This window comes from Trichechus manatus, unplaced genomic scaffold, assembly GCF_000243295.1.
Source record: "Trichechus manatus latirostris isolate Lorelei unplaced genomic scaffold, TriManLat1.0 scaffold00308, whole genome shotgun sequence".
Classification (NCBI taxonomy): Eukaryota; Metazoa; Chordata; class Mammalia; order Sirenia; family Trichechidae; genus Trichechus; species Trichechus manatus.
Genome location: NW_004444244.1, coordinates 709794 through 724317, shown reverse-complemented (window position 1 = coordinate 724317; position 14524 = coordinate 709794).

Below are 14524 nucleotides of genomic sequence, written 5' to 3'. Positions count from 1 at the left end.
CCATTAAGAAAATGAAAAGATAAGCTACATGCTTGGAGAAAATATTCTCAAATCATATATCTGACAAACAACTTGTATCTGTAATAAACAAACAACTTGAATCTGTAATATACAAAGAACACTTCCATCTCAATAAGAAGAAGACAAAAAATAATAATAGTGGGCAACATATTTGAAGAGACACTTCACAAAAGAAGATATACAAATGGTGAATAAGCATATGAAATGATGCTCAATATTTTTAGTCATCAGGGAAATGCGAATTAAAGCCACAATGAGATATTACTACAGAGCAGTTAAAAATGGCTAAAATATAAAAGACTGACAACACAAGTTTTGGCAAGGATGTGTGTCTTAGATTGGGTTCTCTGGAGAAGCAAAACCAGTAAAGCATATAAATATATATAGAGAGAGATTTATATCAAGGAAACGACTCACATGGTTGTAGAGGCTGGAACATCCCAAGTCCATGGATCAAGATAGAGGCTTCCCCTGATTCACATAGCTGAAGGGGCTGGCAAACCCAAGATTGGAAGGTTGGAGAGCAAGGCTGTTGCTCGCAGGCTGTGAAGATCAATGAATCCCAAGATTGGCAGGCAAGACCATAAGACTTCTCCTGATTCACGTAGCTGCAGGGCTGCAAACCCAAGACTGACAGGTTGGAGAGTAGGGCTCTGCTTACAGTCTGTGAAGATGGAGGAACCCCAAGATCAGCAGATAAGCTGATAGCTCAAGTCCCAAGAACTGTAGGTCAGATGAACAGGAAGCAGCTGCAGGATCCAGAGCAGAGCAAAAGGCCAGAAGGTCTGCTTATATTTGGATGCAGGCCACACTCCTAAGGAAACTCCCTTTCAACTGATTGGCAGATCCCATCATGGGAGTGATCACATATAAACACTGAGAATCATGGCCCAGCCAGGTTGACACACAATCTTAATCATCACAAGATGGAACATCTGAAATTCTCATACATTGCTAGGAGGAATGTAAAATAGCACAACCACTTTGTAAAACAATTTGGAAGTTTCTTAAAAAGTTAAGCATACACCTACCAAAACCAGTCAAACCAGTTGCTGTCAAGTCGATTCCATCTCATGAAAATCTCATGTATTGCCGAGTAGAATTGTGCTCTTTTCATATGGAAGTAGAAAATAAGGTCATTAACTGAGGACATTGTATTTACCAAAGCAATAACAAATATGTTGATAAGAGGGTCCCCACCCTCATTGAGAAGCTCAGTGAGGACAGCGAAAAATACATTTGACGCACAGAGAATATCCACTAGGGTGTTCCTTAGTGCTTCACTGTCTAACCTTGATAATAAGTGGACCATCCATTGTCAACGGATGATCCATCGTCAAAGTCCAATTTTAGAGTGTGCTTCCTAAGACGCTTCCAGTACCAAACGAATCATTTCTTTTATAAGCATAAAGCTGGTTCCTACAAGACAGATGTTAAAGACGTCCCTAACGTCCAAATTTTCCAAAGCTGCTGTACCACTCCATCATCTCTAACATCAACTACTCTCTTTCCCTTCAATCCTCTCCTTCCCATCTTTGGATTCCCTAATTCTCTGCAACATCAAACAGAACTCACAAACCATATAAACGAAATGGCTTATGTGGTTGTGGAGGCTGGCAAGTTCCAAATTTGTGCGTCAGGTGGAGGCTTCTCCGAACCCACATGGCTGCAGGAGCTGATGAACCAAAACCAGCAGTTCAGACCACGGGCTGCTGGCTCCAAGGCTGTGGAAGCTGGCAAATCAGGTCTAATGATAGGCTGCTGGCCCAACGGGCTGTGGAGGCCAACGAATCCCAGAATCAGCAGGTCAGACACCAGGCCTCTGGGGAGGTCAATTGATCACTAACCTGATTCAGGATCCAGATGCAGAGAGAGAGAGCCTCACCAGTACACACACATATATCTTAGATGCAGGCCACATCCCAGGAAAGGGTGTAACTTTAGAAAAGGTGGGGGTTCAGTCACACCCTCCTACAAGGCTGTGACCCAAGGCACATCTTACACCAATCCTGCCTCATCAACATGTAGGGGTCAGGATCCACAACACATAAAATGGAGGACAATCACAATATTGGGAATCATGACCTAGCCAAGTTGACACATAACCCCAAACATCACAGGTTCCATATACCTTATTTGCATAGTCCCACTCATTCGTTCTGTGTGAGTCACAAAGACTATGGCTAGAAGGGCCATATTAAGTAATTCGTTGCACAGCAAGTACCAAATATCATACTTGAGATCACCAAAATATAGTCTTTAAAACTCTAATATTTGCACACAGAAAGTTAACTGGGGATTATTCCTGGAAATTATATCTATAATGGGTGAGGAAAGCAAGATTGGGCAGAAGACGAAGTTGAACAGTAAGCTGATTGCAACAGATATCTCAACTAATTCCATGGGAATCCTTGCAGCTAGCATGGCCCTTCAGTGTTTTTCCAACTTGAAGTCAGGGTTCTGGACCTTTATTAAAAAAAAAAAAATCAGACCCATTGCCTTCAAGTCGATTCCGACTCATAGTAACCCTATAGGACAGAGTAGAACTGCTCCAGAGGCCCTCCAAGAAGCAGCTGGTGGATTTAAACAACCAACCTTTTGGTTAGCAGCCAAGTTCTTAACCACTCCCCTCTCATAATCAACCAGTCATTGGATATAGGCTGCCCACACAGAGCAAGTAACATTGGGCAAGGCAGACGACAATTCCCAGAGACAGATTTAGTTGAGAAGTGTCAGCTGCCAACATAGAATGCCTCAATCCTGAAGGGATCTGGGTGGCACACTATACTTACTACACCCTCATATTAACACTGTGAGTAAAGGAAAGCGAGTAGTTTTGCTACCATTTTATAAGTGGAATTGGATAACTTACTAGTATTTCCTTTTCCTAGCCCAAGGAACTTTCCACCGAAGAAAACAGAGAGGATGAAGAGTTTATACTGCTTTAGACTTCCCAAACGTAAATGAAGGCCAGATGGAAGGAGGTCCAGGACTAACTCAGTAGAAATATCCTGATTAGGCCGCAAAGGAGCCCACAATCTCTCTTCTGTAAATGTAATTGAATAGCTATGTTCTATCCAGTACAATTCAATATATAAATAGCTAACATTTATTGAGTGCTTGCATGTGTCAGACCCTGTTCTAAGTGCTGTGTGTGTGCTCACATATATATTCATTTACCCCTCAGAGTAACCCTCTGAGGAAGGTATTTTTTGTGCCATTACAGATGAGGAAGCAGAAGCACCGAGTTGAAGTTAATTTGCACAAAATTCCTACGGGTCAAGGAAACATTCTCTCTAGCTTCCAGTTCATTTATCCTTTCCATAAGTCTTTTGAGGACTTACGCTTTGCCAGCTCTAGTATTAGAGACTATAGTCTGTGAGTAGCCCATAAACGTGATCATTTTCCCATGTGTGTAACATAAAGGTTCTAGTTACAGACCTCATTAACTGTATGGGAGATCAGGGCAGTATTTAGGGTGAATAGCTCTCACAGATCACAGACACTGTAGTGCTGGCATCATGACCATTGACGACCATGGTTGCCTCAAACAAACAGCCAAAGTAAACCTCTAGGATTACAGGGCGTGGTCGACACCGGGGTGGAAGCCGTGCGTAGGACATAGACAGGGAAGGAGAAAGACCAGCATAAGCAAGCAGGGAGCTGGCTGCCCAGGCCCTGCCCTGAGATCTGCTCAGTGTGCAGGCTTTCCTCACACCCTATCCTGACCTCAAGTGCCTGTACTCACAGCCCCCAGTCTCTACCTGCACACGGACAACTCCCAGATACGGATGCTAGTCCAGATCGCTCTCCAAATGCCAGACGCAAACATTTAACTGCCTGGTAAACTTCTTCACCTGGAGGTACCAAAGGAACTTACAAAATGGTCTACTATGTTCCCTTCCCCAAACCTGCTTCTTCTCTGTGTTCCCAGTTCTGGTTACTGGTGACTTCATCTACCCACCCACCCCAAAGGAAGAAACATGGGGCATCATCCTGGATTCTTTACTCACCTCAGCCACTTAACCACCACATCCCATAGAATGTGTCTCTGTTGAGGTGTGCTAACATTTGTCTGCTTCATCTGTCCCTGATCCTGTCTCAGCTCTGTCCTCATAATCCCTTCCCGACTCTCACAGAGGACTTCCCACTAGGCTTTAGCATCCGATCTTGCCCACCCCTCTCCACCACCTACAGCAGGAGAGAGGGCGCTTACTATAATACAAAATAGTGAAGTTGCGCTCTTGCCTCAAATTCTGCTATGGCTTCCCACAGCCTGAAGACAGGAATGAGAGCCAGCTCCTGCCCATTTTGCATACCCTGTTTCCTCGGCCATCTCGGATGGCTTATGGTGGGCTCAGCTCACTAGACTGTCCCATACCACTGGGCCTTCTCCTGTGCTCTTTCTTTGCCTAGAATCTCTCGGTCATTCAACTATGGAACTCACACTCACTTTTTAATACTTAATTTACATGTTTCCTTATTCAGTGAAACTTCCCCTTGTATAATTCCCTCCTTTTCCCCAACTAACTTTGGACATGTTTTTTTGTAGCCTACTGTAATATTTTCAACCATGTGTTCACAAAGCAGCCTTATGGCCTTGAACTCCTTAAGGGAAGACACTGTATAGTATTTATCTTTGTATCCACAACACCAAGATGTGTTTGGTACCTAGACGGCACACAGTACATGTTGATGCAATCAAATTTATGTGGCTATTTCGTGGAGGTTTCATGTAGGTCGCACTGCGATGAGCCCTGTGGGTTAGGTAAGATTTGGACAAGTGAGCCAACTGCTGAAGAATTTCATCAAAGACATTTTTAGTGTCTATTAATTCAATAATTAATTTTAAAGGGAGCCCCGGTGGCACAGTGGTTAAGCAGTCAGCTGCTAACTGAAATGTCGGCAGTTCTAACCCATCAGCCCCTCCACGGGAGAAAGATGTGGCAGTCTGCTTCTGTAAAGATTACAGCCCTGGAAACCCTACAGGGCAGTTCTACTGTGTCCTATAGGGTCACTATGAGTTTGAATTGACTTGATGGCAATGGGTTATTAATTCAATAATTTATCTTTTCTTCATTGATTTGTGCATTCCATTAATAAACCCTACTGAACTGGGTTTGTGTCAGTCTATTAAATGTGATGCCAGATAAGTTTTGCTAACTTTTTTAAACTTGGTATTTTGAGATAACTGCAGATTCACTTGCAGTTGTAAGAAATAATGCAGAGAGATTCCATGAGTACCCTTCAATAAGTTTCCACCAATGGTAGCATCTTGCAAAACTTTAGTACGAGATCACGACAAGGATGTTAACATTGATAAGTCAAGGTACAGAGCAGTTCCATCACCACAAGGGTCCTTTCATGCTGCCCTTTTATAGCTCTTTGCATAGATTTTGTGTGTGTGGCTGTTCTAGATGTTACGTTATATATACATAACTTATTACAGTTTACTAGTCTCATCATCTTATTAATTCAAGTGAAGTATAAATGCCTTACGCTCATTTAAGTCCACTTACTCTCCGTTGTTTGTAACTGTCTTAAGTTATTGTATGGACACATTCAGAGAAGGCTGGACCCCACACAAAATTTGGTTTGGGTGGTCAGACTGATGATGAAGCCACACATACACCAAGAGGATATGAGAAACGTTTTGATTCACATAACGAAGTTTTCTGGAAAGAGCAGAGTGATTCCAAAGCAGGTACTTTTTCCCACCTCTCCTGCGACTTTTGATTTGTTTTGTTTTCTGCTCCTTCTTGGGTTAATTTTGGTGGTTTATGGTTTTTCTAGAAAATCATCTATGTCTTATATATTTTCAAATTTAATGCTATAGAATTACATATGATATTACTTATAATTTTTTATATCTCTCATATCTGTGATTAGTTTTGCTTTTTCCTTTTCCTTAATCAGGTTTGTCAGGGATTTTTATGTTTAATTAGTCCTTTATACGAACTAACTTTTGTACTTTTAATTGTCTTTTATTAAAATTATACTTTGCTTTTATTTATCATTTCTGTTAATTTCAACTTTAATCTTTATTAATGCCTCCTTCACATGGTTTCCTTGTTTTCCTGGGGTTAAGACTTATAACACTATCTTAGCTATCTAGTGCTGCTATAACAGAAATACCACAAGTGGGTGGCTTTAACAAACAGAAATTTATTTTCTCACAGTCTAGGAGGCTAGAAGTCCAAATTCAGAGCATTAGCTCGAGGGGAAGACTTTCTCTCTCTGTTGGCTCTGGAGGAAGATCCTTGTCTCTTTAGCTTCTGCTTCCTGGTTCCTTGGAGATCTTCAGGTGCCTTGGTATCTATCTTATCCCATGTCTCTCTCTGCTCACTTGTTTAATCTCTTTTATATCTCAAAAGAGATTGACTCAAGATACACCCTATACTAATCCTGCCTCATTAACGTAACAAAGACAACCCTTTCCCAAATGGGATTATAACCACAGGCATAGAGATTAGGATTTGCAACACATATTTTGGGAGGACATAATTCAGTCCATAACAAACACCAACCCATTTCAGCTCCTCAAAGGTTGAGTCCATATATGATTCATTTTTGTTTTCTTTATGCTTACCAGCACATTGCCTAGCATGGCAGGTGTACAGCAAGAATAAGTGGATGAAACGGCAGCCATTGGATCTTATGGTCCAGAGGAAGCTTATCCTTGATAGTCACATGGCTGAGATACCATTAAAAAAGGAGTCATAAACTGGGTATCTCTGCTTTCAGGGAGTTTAATTTCTGGGGTAAAGAGACGTACCCATGCAAATCTTGAAAGTCAATCAGTGCAAGGCCGTGTAGAAGAATTATCAAAGGAATGGAGGCCAAAAATCATTTCAGTTCCAGTAGGTCCAACCCAGCTCATATTCCTGTTCCTTAATAGCCTCTTGCTTAGACATAAGTCATTTGCCTGACTAAGGACTGCAGAGACTCAGATCTAGTTTTTTAAAAAACTAGCATTGGTTTCTCTGCTCTGCCTACCAAGCCTGTGCTTAATCAGCAAAATTAAAATTGTGGGGACTTGATAAATAAGAATGATTTCTTCCCTCTTTTGAGACTGGAGACATGAGAATATCTTAGAAGCACAAACAGCTCTCAAGACTAACACTGTCATTCATTCAACTTTGAGTCACAAAGGCTGTGAGATTTGACCTAATTAAGCCGCCTGTATATCTGGTCACTATCAGTTGGAATCCTGACTCGATGGCAATGGGTTTGGTTTTGGGGGTGTATATCTGGAATCAACTCCACAGAATTCTCATGAGACAGTTATCCAGATTTTTCTTCTAGTAACGGAGTAACAGCACACTGCGGGACAATTCCGCTGGTCGGCTAGCTCTGTGGCAGAGGGGCTTTTCTGCACGCAGAAGGTGCTCTGTATGTATTCAACAAGTGAATGAACGTGAGAACTTTCTTTTTGTTGAAATGCTCTCAATCTCCCTCTAATTTCCACCTTTTGGAGGTATTTCTGTTCCTTGAATCACACACAAATACACCAATTTGTCCAGTTTGGGGATGCACCTAGCCTGGGGATACACAAAGACTTTCCAAAAGAATGCAGCAAAGATAGTTTTAAGAAAATGAATTCCCACATCCTTATGTCCACTTCTTTAGAATTGTGTTCTACATTTTTCTTCAGCTCTGTCTGGGACTCTCTGTTGTGATTCCTGTCAGAGCAGTCAGTGGTGGCAGCCAGGCACCATCTAGTTGTACTGATGTGATATACTCTTTAGAATCCATCTGTCTGAGACTGAACCTTAATAAGGGCTGTATCGAGTTCTCTCCCCTACCCCCACCACTCAACTCCCCTGCCTGTAATGAAGGCCCTTTTCTCGTTTTACAAAAGAAAGCGCATCGCTCACACACACCAAAGCTTTCTGTGGTGCACAACCCAGTGTGTAAATACTGGAAACATTTGAGTTAAGTAACCAAACACTGAGAATGACAATGGTTCAAACGATTGGCTAATACATTCTTTTGCACGCCACATGGTTTCTAATTCTTTGCTTTCAACCAAATTGAAGGAAAACCTAATCAATTTATCAGCTGATTGATCACTGAAAATAATGTTTGATGATAGATAACTGTGAGTTCAAAGAACTGAGGGACACCTCTATAACAAACCTCCATTCCCATCTACTTTTGTAAGAGAGTAAAGTTTCTCAAGGCTTAGATTTACAAAAACTAAAAAATAAGTAATAGTCCTCTTTGTATACATGAACTAACTTACAAAAGCATTCCATCCATCTCACTAAGTAATAAATTCATCATAAAAATTTTACTTTTATGTGCTTTAATTATCGAAATTTATAAAACACTTAGGTGATTTTCATCAATTGTATACTAACCACAACTAAAATGATAATTCAACTAAAAATAAACATTTAACACCTCTTAGAGCCTTACGGTCGCAAGAAATGTTTTTTAAAATCTATTTTCATTTATACACATATTTTTGCTGCAGGGAAGTATGATCAAGTGATTAATAATCAACTTGCAGGTATAGAAATATACAGTAAAACCTGCAAAAGCTAGAACCTGTATAAGGTGGAAACCTTTCAGAGAAGGAAAACTCAAATATTTTCCACTAAGTAGCGAGCAAAAGAAAAGTGTGACTGCACGCTGTCAAAGGTGGAAAAGTTGTGAGACCTGGAAAAATAAAGCGGTCCCATCAAGTTACAGCTGTCACGGGTTTCACTGTATTAGGAATAAAAACACAATTCGAAGAAAAAAAGAAACAACGTTAAATTTCCAGCTATTAAAGAGCGAGGTTCAACTATATTATTAAATAGATGATGGTGTGTACCAAATTTTTAGGTATTTAAATTCCACTGGGTACATTTTAAAAGAGTGCTGCAATTTAAAAAAAATAAAAAATCCAGACCCATCGCTGTCAAGTGGATTCTGACTCGTAGCGACACTATAAGACAGAGTAGAACGGTCCCATAGGGTTTCCAAGCTGTAAATCTTTACAGAAGCAGACTGGCACATCTTTCCCACTGCAGAGCCGCTGATGGGTTCAAATCAATGACCTTTCAAGTAACAGCTGAGCACTTTGATCACTGCACCACCAGAGCACCAATTTTGCAATAATTTTATTTAAATTGACAGTATTGGCTATACAATCTACAAATTACATCCCTTGCAAGTGTAACTAACAATTGCTATGTTAAACAACAATTATGTAAATTCAAGGAAAATAATTCCAGTGTCATCTTTTAAACGTGATCATTTTCAAAATTCTTAGGGGAGATGCAAAACAAAAAAAAAAGTCTGAGGGCCATAGCTTTGGAGGGTGTCCCAGGCTTCTGCTGCTCATCTCCAGGGCTACTCCTCTGAATCTCACTCTAGCCACCTGTTATGGATTGAATTGTATCTTTTACAACAGAACGAAACACCAACTGGTCCTGTGCCATCCTCACAATAGTTGCTATGTTTGAACCCACTGTTGTAGCCACTGTGTCACTCCATCCCGTTGAGGGTCTTCCCCTTTTTTGCTGACTGAATTATGTCCCCCAAGAATATATCCTGTAAATTCTAACCTCTATGCCCGCAGTTATGGAGCCCTGGTGGCGCAGTGGTTAAGAGCTACGGCTGCTAACCAAAAGGTCAGCAGTTCGAATCCACCAGCCCCTCCTTGGAAACCCTATGGGGCAGTTCTATTCCGTCCTACAGGGTCACTATGAGTCGGAATCAACTCAAATGCAACGAGTTTGGTTGTTTGGGTTTTATGCCCGTGGCTATAATCCCGTTTGGGAATCGGTTGTCTTTGTTATGTTAATGAGGCAGCATTAGTGTAGGATGTATCTTGAGTCAATCTCTTTTGAGATATAAAAGAGATTAAACAAGTGAGTAGAGAGAGACATGGAGTAAGACAGATGCCAAGACACATGAATATCTCCAAGGAACCAGGAAGCAGAAGCTGAAGAGACAAGGACCTTCCTCCAGAGCCGACAGAGAGACAAAGCCTTCCTCTAGAGCCAGCGCTCTGAATTTGGACTTCTAGCCTCCTGAACTGTGAGAAAATAAGTTCCTGTTTGTTAAAGCCAACCGCTTGTGGTATTTCTGTTACAGCAGCACTAGATAGCTAAGACACCATCTTCCACCTGGACTAGAGCCTCCAGCGTCTTCCCTTGGTTAGGCTTGACCTAGACCTGTTCTCCAAGCATCTGGCTCCCAGGAAAGCCTCTCTACACATGAATCTGGTCAACCCTTCTTCAAAATCTGTTGGATGTCATTCCACTGAAAAGGGGACTCTGAGCTAAGTAAAAATTCACATGAAGCCATTAATTAAGTTGAACCTGTTAGGGAGTATTGATACGAATTTTACTCTTTCTTGTTCGATAAAGACTATTGCGTTAGATTGTATCTTAGTTTCCTTGCGTTGTTGTAACAAAAAATACCACAAGTGGGTAGCTTTAAAGAACAGAACTTTATTTTCTCACAGTTATAGAGGCTAGGAATTTGATTTTGGGGCATGGGCAAGGTTATGCTCTCTCTTTGTTGGCTCTAGGTGAATGTCCTACCTTGTCCTGTTCAGCTTCTGTAGCCTTGAGTGTTTCTTGGTGTTCCTTGGCTTGTGGATGGATTCTCGCATGGTCTCTGTCTTCCACCTTGGTGTGTCTGTGTCTATTCTGCTCTTTTTATAGGACACCACTCAGCAGAAATTAGGTTTAGGACCCAACCTACTCCAGTATGGCCCCATTAACATAACAAAATAAATCCCTTATTTCCTAATAGGATCATATTTACAGGTATAGGGGTTTAGACTTCAACATAAGTTTTAGGGAGACACAGTTCAATCCATAACAGATGATGTAGAACAGACATAACAAACCAACAGCCTGTAGGCCACATCTGGCTTACAGATGTGTCTGGTTTGAAATTCAATGAGCTTTTCAATATTTTGAAAGAGCAACACTAGGTCAGTGTTCCCATTTAGCAGTTCATCTTGAGAGAAGTCATCACCGTCCTTTTGTACAGGACCCCACCTGACCTGCTTCACTAAGTGTATTATTGCCTGGCACCTGCGGGCAATTGTATTTGAGACCCTGATACAGAGTTTTATCTCTGGAGTGTATTAACTATATGATAGTATCTCTATATCACAGGTATCTTAAAACATCTGATATTAAGGTGACAATGTGATAATATTGATTAAAAAAAGAAAAACCAAATATATATATATATATGTGGAAACCCTGGTGGCGTAGTCATTAAGAGTTTGGCTGCTAACCAAAAGTTCAGCAATTGAAATCCACCAGCCGCTCCTTGGAAACCCTGTGGGGGAGCAGTTCTACTCTGTCCTGTGGGGTCGCTGTGAGTCGGAATCGACTGGACAGCAATGGGTTTGGTTTTTATATATATTGATAAGCAGTTGGTTTGGTTTTTATATATATATAATTGATAATTTGGAGTCCCGGTGGCTCAGTGTTTAAGAGTGACAGCTGTTAACCAAAAGGTTGGCAGTTCGAATCCACCAGCCGCTCCTTGGAAACCGTATGGGGCAGTTCTACTCTATCCTATAGAGTCGCTATGAGTTGGAATCGACTCGACGACAACGAGTTTGGGTTTTTTTTTTGGTTTAAGGAAGTTTAAAACAAAATCACTCACATCCAGTTTCTCTGAGGACTTCCTCCTGGGTCATCACTAACTCTGAGTTCTTTGCTCTTTCCCCTTTGCCACTCCCCAGTGCTCACCACCTGTGCCATCCTGGGTGGCTTTCACCTGGGAAGTGGCTTGCTACGGTGCTTCTATGTCTGTATGGGGCCCAAGGACTGGTTGAACTGAGGTGTGTGGACGAAGATAAAATCTCTGGAAGACTGAACATGTCTGTCCACAGCTAGATCATCCTCAAAAGGGTCTTGAGCCCCGGACACAATAGTACTTTGAGGAATCTCACAGCAGATTCCCCATGCCCAAAGGCCCTGAGCCCTTCCACCAAAGGGAATGTCTGATGAAGGAGGCCTCTTGGCCCTAAGTGATCTGATTTGCACCCCACTCCACAAGTACTGGAATATGAATATGCATCAGGAGAGACACATCTTATTGGAAGCTAATAACACCAGAGGCCCCCTGAATTTTACACATCGCTCTGGGTGGAACTTGTCTGTAGGATCAATTACCCCTTGCACAAATGAAGGAAATCAACTCACCCTCAAGTGGAGCTTCCAGGCAGGGCCTGATGTGAGCAAGCACTCAGTGTGTGTTCTCACTCTTTCCTTGGCAAAGAAGACTCTTTGTGTCTGGCTATTGGGTTATTAAGAAGTACTGACAGTCCCAGCTCTGATAGCAGCCCAGGCTCCTAGCAGAGATGATGACCCAAGATTGTGCCTGGGAAATTGTGCCTCATTTTTAGTTGAGAAGCTGGACAGCAGACCTTCTGGGTACAAACAAAGGTCCAGGTCTGACAAACACTTGTGCAGTTTACAGCAAGTTTTAGCAACATTTTCCCCCATACTCAGAGAATATGCTCCTTCAGGTGAAGGAGATGAATTTAGAAGAATGTGGAGACAGGTATGCTGGTGAAATGGAAAGGGTCTCTGGGACAGCCCCCAACCATGGGGTCTTGTTTGGGAATAATAGTCAGGTCTACCACTCTATAAAATTTTAAAAAGCAAAATGTCACTTCGATGACTAAAGTACATCTGACTCAAGTCATGGTCTTTTAAGTCACCTTACATGCATGCAAAAGTTGGATAATGAAAAAGCAAGACAGAAGAAGAATTGATGCATTTAAACTGTGATGTTGGCAAAGAATATTGAATATGCCATGAATTGACAAAAGAGCAAAACAAATCACTCTTAAAAAGAAATACAACCAGAATGCTCTTTAGAAATGAGAATGGTGTAACTTCAACTGGCTTACTTTGGACACATCATCGGGAAAGACCAATTGCTAGAAAGGGACATCATGTTTGGTAAAGTAGAGCGGTCAGTGAAAAGGACGGAAACCCTCATAAGATGGAATGACACAACGGTCAAAACACTGGACTCAAACCTACCAACAATTGTGAATATAGCGCAAGACTAGCCAACATTTCAGTCTGTTATACATAAGGTTGTCATGAGTCAGGACAACTCAACGGCAGCTAGCAACTATAACAATCATGAGTGAACACTAAAGAAGCCGTGACTTTGGGATCCAGGCCGTGGGCTCCATCCAGCTTTGAGGGATCTGGATCACTGAGAGAGAACCATGGAAGTTCATGAACATCCATGATTCTATATAAGAAAGCAACTCACGAAAGGAAGAGAGGAAGAGTCCTGCAGGGGGGTCTTGTGGAAGTTAGGAGAAAGCAGGACTTGGAATGCCACGAGAAAGAATGCTGGCATTCCTCTTTTCCAAAGGACCCAGTGAAGCACTTCTCTGCTCAGAGAAGTTTTGTCAAATTGTCTCTATTAGTCATGCAAATAGGAGCAAGACTCTTACCTCTGCCATCCAAGTACTGACAGCCTTTATAAAGGGACTGCCATGAGGAACACACATCTTCTCTTAGATTTAGTATTTACCCTTTGTCATGGCTTGAATTGTGTCCCCAAAAAATATCTGTCAACTTGGCTAGGTCATGATTCCCAGTATTGTACGATTGTTTACCTTTTGTCATCGGATGTGATTTCCCTATGTGTTGTATATTCTATCTATATAATGTAATAACATGGATTAATGGCAGTTATATTGATGAAATATACAAGATTAGATAGTGTCTTAAGCCAATCTCTTTTGAGATATAAAAGAGAGGAGCAAGCAGAGAGACACGAGGACTTCATACCACCAAGAATGAAGAGCAGGAGTGCATGTCCTTTGGACCTGGAGTCCCTGCACTGAGAAGCTCCTTGACCAGGGAAAGATTGATGACAAGGACCTTCATCCAGAGCTGAGAAGAGAAAGCCTTCCCCCTGGAGCTGACGTCCTGAATTTTGACTTGGAGCCTACTAGACTGTGACAGAATAAATTTCTCTTTGTTAAAGCCATCCACTTATCGTATTTCTATTATAGCAGCACTAGATAACTAAGACACGCTTGCTCTGGGGAAGGGTTGTGATGGGCCCTTTTGTGTCTGCTTAACAAGGCTTCCTTGATATAGGTAGATTAGAGGAAGATTCAATTGCTTCTTCCTGAGGTTGAAAAAGAGTATAACCACTTAAGAAGCAAAAAAAAAACAAAAAACAAAAAAACATAAGGATTGTGAGGATGGCACAGGGCCGGGCAGTGTTTCATTCTGTTGTACATAGGGCCGCTATGAGTAGGAACCAACTCCACAGCACCTAACAACAACAAGACTCCAGAAGGAAACACACCACAAGGGTGGAGGTAGCAGAGATCTGAACTCATCAGAGCTCAACACAGAACAGGAGGTTCTGGAGACAAATGTGTTGGTCAGATGGAAAGGGTCTCTAGGCCAGGCCCCAGCCATGAGGCTTGTTTGGGAATAATGGCCAGGCCCATGAGTGCACACTAAAGAAACTGCAACTTTAGAACATAGGC